At 28.6% G+C, this 7,466-nt stretch overlaps 1 long non-coding RNA gene across 1 annotated transcript; it reads left to right on the forward strand.

Annotated features, from left to right (window-relative positions):
* The first annotated feature begins 430 nt into the window (after nucleotides 1-430).
* LOC146994514 (uncharacterized) lies at nucleotides 431-6,233 on the forward strand. The gene is made up of 3 exons (XR_015043783.1): nucleotides 431-2,661; nucleotides 2,987-3,076; nucleotides 6,092-6,233. It is a non-coding gene; the product is annotated as an uncharacterized LOC146994514 (long non-coding RNA).
* The last annotated feature ends 1,233 nt before the right edge of the window (nucleotides 6,234-7,466 follow it).

A 7,466-nucleotide genomic window follows, 5' to 3' on the forward strand; every position in this document is an offset into this window, starting at 1 on the left:
AAACTTTGGTCTTATATAGAGATGGTCGTCTTATAGAAATAATGCTTAATATCAATATTTATTTATAATCTCAGAACAATTGGTCACTTTCAGAAGTGGTCGTTTGAGAGGCGATATTCTATATATTTATTTACCGATACTCTCAGATTCCAAAATTTGTTTATATTCTCAGAAATATTGGATGGAAGGTGGTCGTCCCATACATGCAAAATTTTACATTTCATTAAAAATGAATTCGGCATTATTTAACTATTTCCCTATTAATTAATTAATTAGATAAAGAAAAAATTAGGAAATAGTTTTGTTTATTACGGAATAATGTAGGAAGTTCTACAGAACTATATTCTTTCGCGTCATTGCACATTGTATCCGGCAAATTACTAGTTCCTCGTATTCTTCCGCAAATCCGTAAACATCTGTCTGATTTGAAACGAAATCCAAAATGGCTGCGCCATGAGGTTAACTTGTATGGATATTTTTTGTTGCATAAAAGGCAAGTTCAGTTGCAATACTTGTATGTTTACTTTTTTTGCTTTTCGAATTTATGTTATTTATGTCATTTTGACAGTTAAATGTTTCACAGCTTTATGAATTGTTACCATTCTGTCCTGAATTACGTGTATCTCAATGGCTGGCTGTCTCAATGACTGAATTTTTTTTAGTCTAGTTTATGCATTCACTTTCAAAATAATATGTATGATCAGATTGCTTATTATTTTATTGCAGCAATAAATTTATGTTAAATAGTTTGAACAATTGTATAAAAATAAGAGTTTGCATTGTTTTGTCCAAAATATGTATGGTTGAAACATTATCTTAATCTAGTTTGTAATTCAAGTTTTTTGGGGGGTACTGTTCTGTTATTGGGACCAGAATCGGAAATGTATGAACCTGTGTTCGTAAGTATGTGCATAGATGTTTGAATGTAGACACACACACATACAAATATACAAGCATACATAAATACATTTCTGAACCCGGTCCTGATAACAGAACAGTACCTTTTTTAAATCTTTTTTGAATATTTTATAAAATGATTAAGCATTTTTCAAACTGCATATCATTTTAAGATTCGACTTGCAGGAAGACAAAATATGGTCATTCAATCAAATGCTTATGATTGCTTTTAACATTTTCTCATATTGTTTGCATTTTTATTGTATTTTAGATACTTTAGTTATGTAAAGTGAACATGAGAATATTAGGAAAGCTGAAGAATATGAATAGCTACCATAATACATGTATTTTTTCATCGAGCCCATTGTTTTCGAAATCAATGCACCATTATTATATGCTGGCTTATTTTATAGTTATATGCAGTTTAATTTTATGTTCATGTTATTGTAGTATTGTCATTATAATAAAAGTATTGATAATTTTTGTTGAATCTTGCAAGTTGCCTAACATTCAGAATTATTGCTACCGAATTTTACTGATAGGTTTTTTCGAGTTGACATAATCTGTCTGATAAATAAAATAAACTGGTGTTTAAATTATATGCATTTCTCTTAATGTTTCATTGAAAGTGAGATGGAAATACAAATGCTATCCAGAAAAGTGAATTCTTTTTGCCTGAAATAACAAACTGTACTAAATGATTAATGTTTATATCATTTTAGAAATGTCAATATTAAAGTTTCTCCCCCTTCTCTTCTTTAATTTTGAAATAATTTATAATAAAATAATGTATGCATAAGTGTAATTAATGTAAAGTGTTATTCAATAATATAATTTATTTTTGCTGATATTTTTATATTTCTTATCTGGGTTTTCTTTTGGTGTTAGAAGGAGGAAAAGACTGTAATGTTTTAATTAAGGAAATAATTAAAACATTACAGTCTTTTAAATAACACAGTTACAGTAATGTTTATTGAAGCAATCAGTACTGTGTGATTGAATAATGTTAAAATGCATTGTTCATAAGGAAATTTGCTTATCTTTGTGTTATAGATTTTATTTTGACACAAGCTGAAATTTGAATTATTGGAAGCACTTTGAAAAGCTGAATTATTTCCTGAATCATTAATCAGGCCAATATATAACATACAAATTTTCATACAAAATTATTTCTTTGAGCATATTATAAAGAGCTCATTTAATTTTATTATTTGTACAAATTTTAGACAAAAGTAGCATGTAACAGTTAAAGATTTATTGAAGCCTACTTGTTACTTGTGGTAACAAAGAAGTGTGAAAGATATTGCCACATTAGCGAACATGACGATCATTGATGCTTAGTTTAATAATATATTGAGAAATGCTGGGAACTTTCAGAAGTAGACATTTCGGAAATGATGGGCTTGATAAGAAATTTACATGGTTTTATTATTTATTCTTTAGTTAAGAATGGATTTTAGATGTTCATGTGAAAGAATTCTCTTTAGTTATATGTGAAAGAATTGTTAAAGTTTGGCATTTAAAAAAATGAATTAATAATATGCAATTATCTTTTTATTATACATATATTACTATATATTTCTAATGCGCTATGTAAATGTCAGTGCTAAACAATTGAGATACTATTGTCAGGGCAATCTTCATCTTATACATGAAAAATTCTGATACTTTCTTATCATCTACCCTCACAGCTTCAACTTAAGCTAAAACAGCAAGACTATGCACACAATAATAGCAAACTATGAATATGCATACCACACACAGGTATTTACATGCTTTATATTTAATCTTTATTTCTGAATAGTATTCCATTGGATGAAAAATATGTGAATATTGACCCAATGTATATATTTTTGTGTGTGTGCATCCTAAAATTTGTTTCTTATAAAGTGCTTATTTGAATTACTACTTGTGAACAGAGCAGTAGATATGAACCATAAACTAACCATTTTGCCAATTTTCATAGCTTTGCAGATAGTCAGAAAGCACCAAAATTTGTAATAATGTTAAGTTTAAATGATGTTCTATACTTTTGTGTTCATTTTTCTATTCTATTAATTCTATTACTGTGTTATCAAACTTTCTGCAGGAATTTCAACTGGTTAAGATGTTATTACCATGTGGAGAAGAATTTGGTTTTCAAGCTAGAAAAAATTGCAGCTGAAGGATTTTGTAGAAGGTCAGTCAAACTGGTTTTAGTTAATTACAATTAAATTTTGGGTGAAGAATTCTCAAATTTATTTATCATAAGTGTCTAAAGGTCTTCTAACTTAAATTCTGCTTGTTTTTGAACTTTTTCATGACATTCATTCTTTGATTATTATTATTTTTTTTAATTTACTAACTTATGTCCAGGCACATAATGTTGCATTTAATGCCATACCTTAAATATTGTAAAATGTGAAAACAATACATTTCACTTAAAAATGTGGCTGTGACAGTAAATTTTCTGTTACATTTAATCATATCTATAAACATTGGTATACACCATTTTTCAATAATCTGTATATTATTTTGTGCATTTCTTTTACATCCAAGATCTGGCATATGACTTGCTTTTCAAACTGATAACATGGTGTAATAATGTAATCTAATGGTTAAAGTTTAATATGGAATGGGCCAAATTTAATAAATTATTCTTTGATAGAAATTTATTCATGTGTTCAGTGTGTCTCAACTCTTTAAATTGCTAAAGTAAATTTTATGTACTTGCATTTAGGAATTTTGACTGTATCAGAGTAATTTTATTTCAGTTATTATAACATGCAAGGGAAAAAATTCATTCATAGCTCTGTATTTAAAATTTTTTAATTAAAGTCCTTAATAAAGAGGGACGTTTTGTTGTTTTTAATGTCAATAGAGTTTAATTCAAAAATATGCCACATTAAGGGTTACTTTTTAACCTAATTTAAAATTTTCATTACTTTAACATGTGCAATAATTGTTATTTTAACTCCGATATTGTAATAATATCAAAATTCCTTACTTTTTGATAGGTAATCTAAATGTAAAACAAGAAAAGAAAAAATTAAAATCTGGAAGTATATTTATTTCATACCTCTAACAAATAAAAACAACACAAGCACTTTTTACTGTCTATCTGCATAGTGTGGCATGTCCTGTAAGACTGAGATTTGTATGGTCAAATCCATGTTTCAGTTAAAGGAAAATGTATGCACGGTTTTCTGATTTTGCCTTCGATTAAGGATTCTGTATATACTAGCATAAGAAATATATTTGTTAATGCAGTGTTATACATCAATATTTATAGACAATTATTGTGGCTATGTTTATTATAATTTTGTTCACTGTAATGGTTGGAGTGCCTAAACCATCATGCTGTGTAAACAAAACTCAAATCTTCATCTCTGCATACTGCTCCACTACTGTTTAAACCACTGAAATGGTGATTATGGTAGAACATCTTTGGTAAAAATTTACTCTACTGTAACCCTTGGCGAATCGTTTCTTTTTTTTTTATATCAAGATCGTCACCTGAGAGGATCGGCACCAATTTTAAGGTGGCCGCTACACAAAACCAAAATAAGAAGTCAAAGACATACACAAACTCTGTGTCCATGTACACATCGACCTATTAAAACAGAGAACTGCACAAACTGGGCATTCTGCACTGCCTTAACTTCGTCCATGTACACATTAATCTATTATTTTCACTTTGAGAAAACCAGAAAGTTAAAAATATCATAGTTACCAGAAAAAATTCGCCACTGTCTTAACACACAGACAACCGAAAATACACAAACAGAGAGGAATAAGTTACCAAAAATACATATTTCCTAACATAAAAACATTAAACAACAAATCTTCTAACAAAAATTAACACACAGAGACAAAAAAAATAAATGAAACGTCATTTTTTTAACATACCTTTTTTTTTTCACATGCATATGTTTAGGCTTCCCACCACCATCCTCCAGGTAAGCAATTCAATTAAATTTTCCGTCTCTTAGTCACCTCAGACATACTCAAACGATGGTACCCACACCAAAATAATAAATAGCATGTTCAAAATACAAGACCATACCACTTCCGTGCAACCAAACACAGCAATTGAAAAGAATAATAAGAACCAAAAACCTGGGACTGTACAAAAGGTTTACTATTAAAAAAAGTAGCCCAAAACTAAATTTATCACAGCACGTTGGCAATATTTGCAGAAATAACTCCTTTTTATTGACAAAAAAAAAGTTTTTTTTTTTTTTTTTTTTTTCCCAAAAGCTACTTTTGCCAACATTATCAACATTAGGGTTATTTGATGCAATGGGCTTCCACATTTCACAAACAACCAATACCACTTTGCAATTTTTTTTTTTTTTTTCAGACAGAAACCAAGATGTACCATACAGTAAAGATTAGTCACATCTTCATTTACTACTGTTACAAGTACTTCTTTGGTAAATTTCTGCGGTTAAATTCAAAAGTTTAAAATTGCATTAATATGATCAGATTCAGAGTCATAGCTAGGGTTTTCAGCACTCAGGGACAACTGAAGATTTCGCGCCCCCTACTGCTTGCCAAGGATGGAAAACATTTAATTCTAAAATGTTCTAACATCAGTTTGGCGCCCCTTGGATTCTGCACCCGGGGACAGATGCCCCCCTCTAGCTACGCCTCTGATCAGATTTTATTTTCTGCACGTAGCTAACAATTACTTATGTGTTGTCAGATAAATGTTACCAGATGCAGTTAATTATTTTTTACTTGCCAATCTCATGAGACAAGTTTTTTTTTTTTTTTTTGCTCCTGCAAGACTTTACTTTGTGTTGCAAAATAAATTCATTCTCACTCTTTTTGGACTTGCCTACACATTAAATTTAAAATAGTTTTATGAATAGGTAAGATGTGATTATCATAATTTTGTTTCTCTCTTTATCTTGGCAACTTTATATGTTGATTCAGTATCCAGGTTACCTACCAGTGGCTGATTGATAAAACTGCTCATATGTTCAGCTGGTGGTTTGAGTTTATTTTCTGACATAAAAAATTTTAAAAGGCATCCCCCATGTTTATTTTACTATAATCGAAAAATCAAATAATTGCTACTCTGTTTATAGGTACTAAATGTTAAAATATTTTAAATGCTTCCTTTAATTTGCATTCTAATAGTCATTTGTTTAAATTTAATTATGAATTATATTCACATATAGTAATTGTGAGTGTTTTTTTATTTTAGGTGCTGTGAAAGGCAATGACAGAGATCCAATTTATCAAGAGTTCTTATATACATAAGAATACATGGATATAAGATTGTTTTTCATGAATTCAAATAAAATGTGATAAATTGGATTAATAAAAACTATTTTGAATTTTGAAAAGTGTTTATCCTCTGTTAATCATAATATAGTGCCATAAATTTCTGAATGTGTTTATTTTTCATCCAAATAAATAGCTTTACAAAAATTTGTCATATTAATAGATATTGCATAATTTAGCGTTATTATACATATTTATTATAGCAGATTTAGCTGAACTACTTTTTTAGTCTCTCTGCAGATGAAGTCACAAAGGTAAGTGGTTAGATATTTTTCTGTATTCCCCATTAAGTAATTTTATCTGGTAAATTACCATTACTTATATACTAAAGGTGAAAGAATAAGCTTTCCTTGAAGATAAAAAAATTTGCAGATATTTCAAAAAATTGGTATACGTAAAAAAGTTCTTAAATTGCCACATATGCGAAACTGAAAATGTTATATATGAAATAGTTCAGAAATATAAATATTTTCACTATTTTTTAACTATAATTCACTGCATTTGTTATATATAATCACAGTTTAAGGTAGCAGTGCTTTTCTCACTGTGATTTCTCATGTATTTTGATTCATAAATACACGTACATAAATCCATGTATTTTGATTTCTCTTTTGAGACCGAATAAAAAATGAACTAAACATTCTCGTTGACATTGAGAGTTGAATAAAAGCTCACCTCAAAATAAAATGAATTAATAAAATTATGGAAAATTTTACATTGCATATATTGAGCAGAAAGAGTAAACTGAATATACTTAATGGAATTAATAATTGGTAGAGTTGATAGCAGAATAAAATGCCTTAATTGCATGGTAAACAGTAGATCTTTTGAAGTTTTTCTATGTTGGGTAAAATGCAGATTTAAATTTTTGATATTGATTGTCATATAAATGGCAATTACTGTTTTATTTTGCTCTGAAATGAATGGTTAGTAATAAAATTCTGGATGAGACAACCTTTAACATGCGCTAGAATTTACAAAGTTTAATTTGGTGCTGATTTCAAAGGGTAAATTTCATTTTACTGAATTTTGCATAAAATAATACCAATGAACCATTGCAAATTATTTTCAGAACTTTTTTTTTTAATCTAAAAGGGCTATTAGTTTTGAAATGTGACTTCATATCGTCAGTCATAAACTTGTTTCGCTTTTCATTCAAGTCTTGCCATTTGGCAAAATTTAACATATATACCTTTAAAATCTAATATATTATTGACTAACAAGCCAAGCTATTTAAAAGCATTACACACAGTTCTTAACAATGCTTTTTTTAATTTTTAATCTGATTGATTTAA

This window comes from Stegodyphus dumicola, chromosome 11, assembly GCF_044657685.1.
Source record: "Stegodyphus dumicola isolate Sdum_Otavi_A_Nest chromosome 11, ASM4465768v1".
NCBI lineage: Eukaryota > Metazoa > Arthropoda > Arachnida > Araneae > Eresidae > Stegodyphus > Stegodyphus dumicola.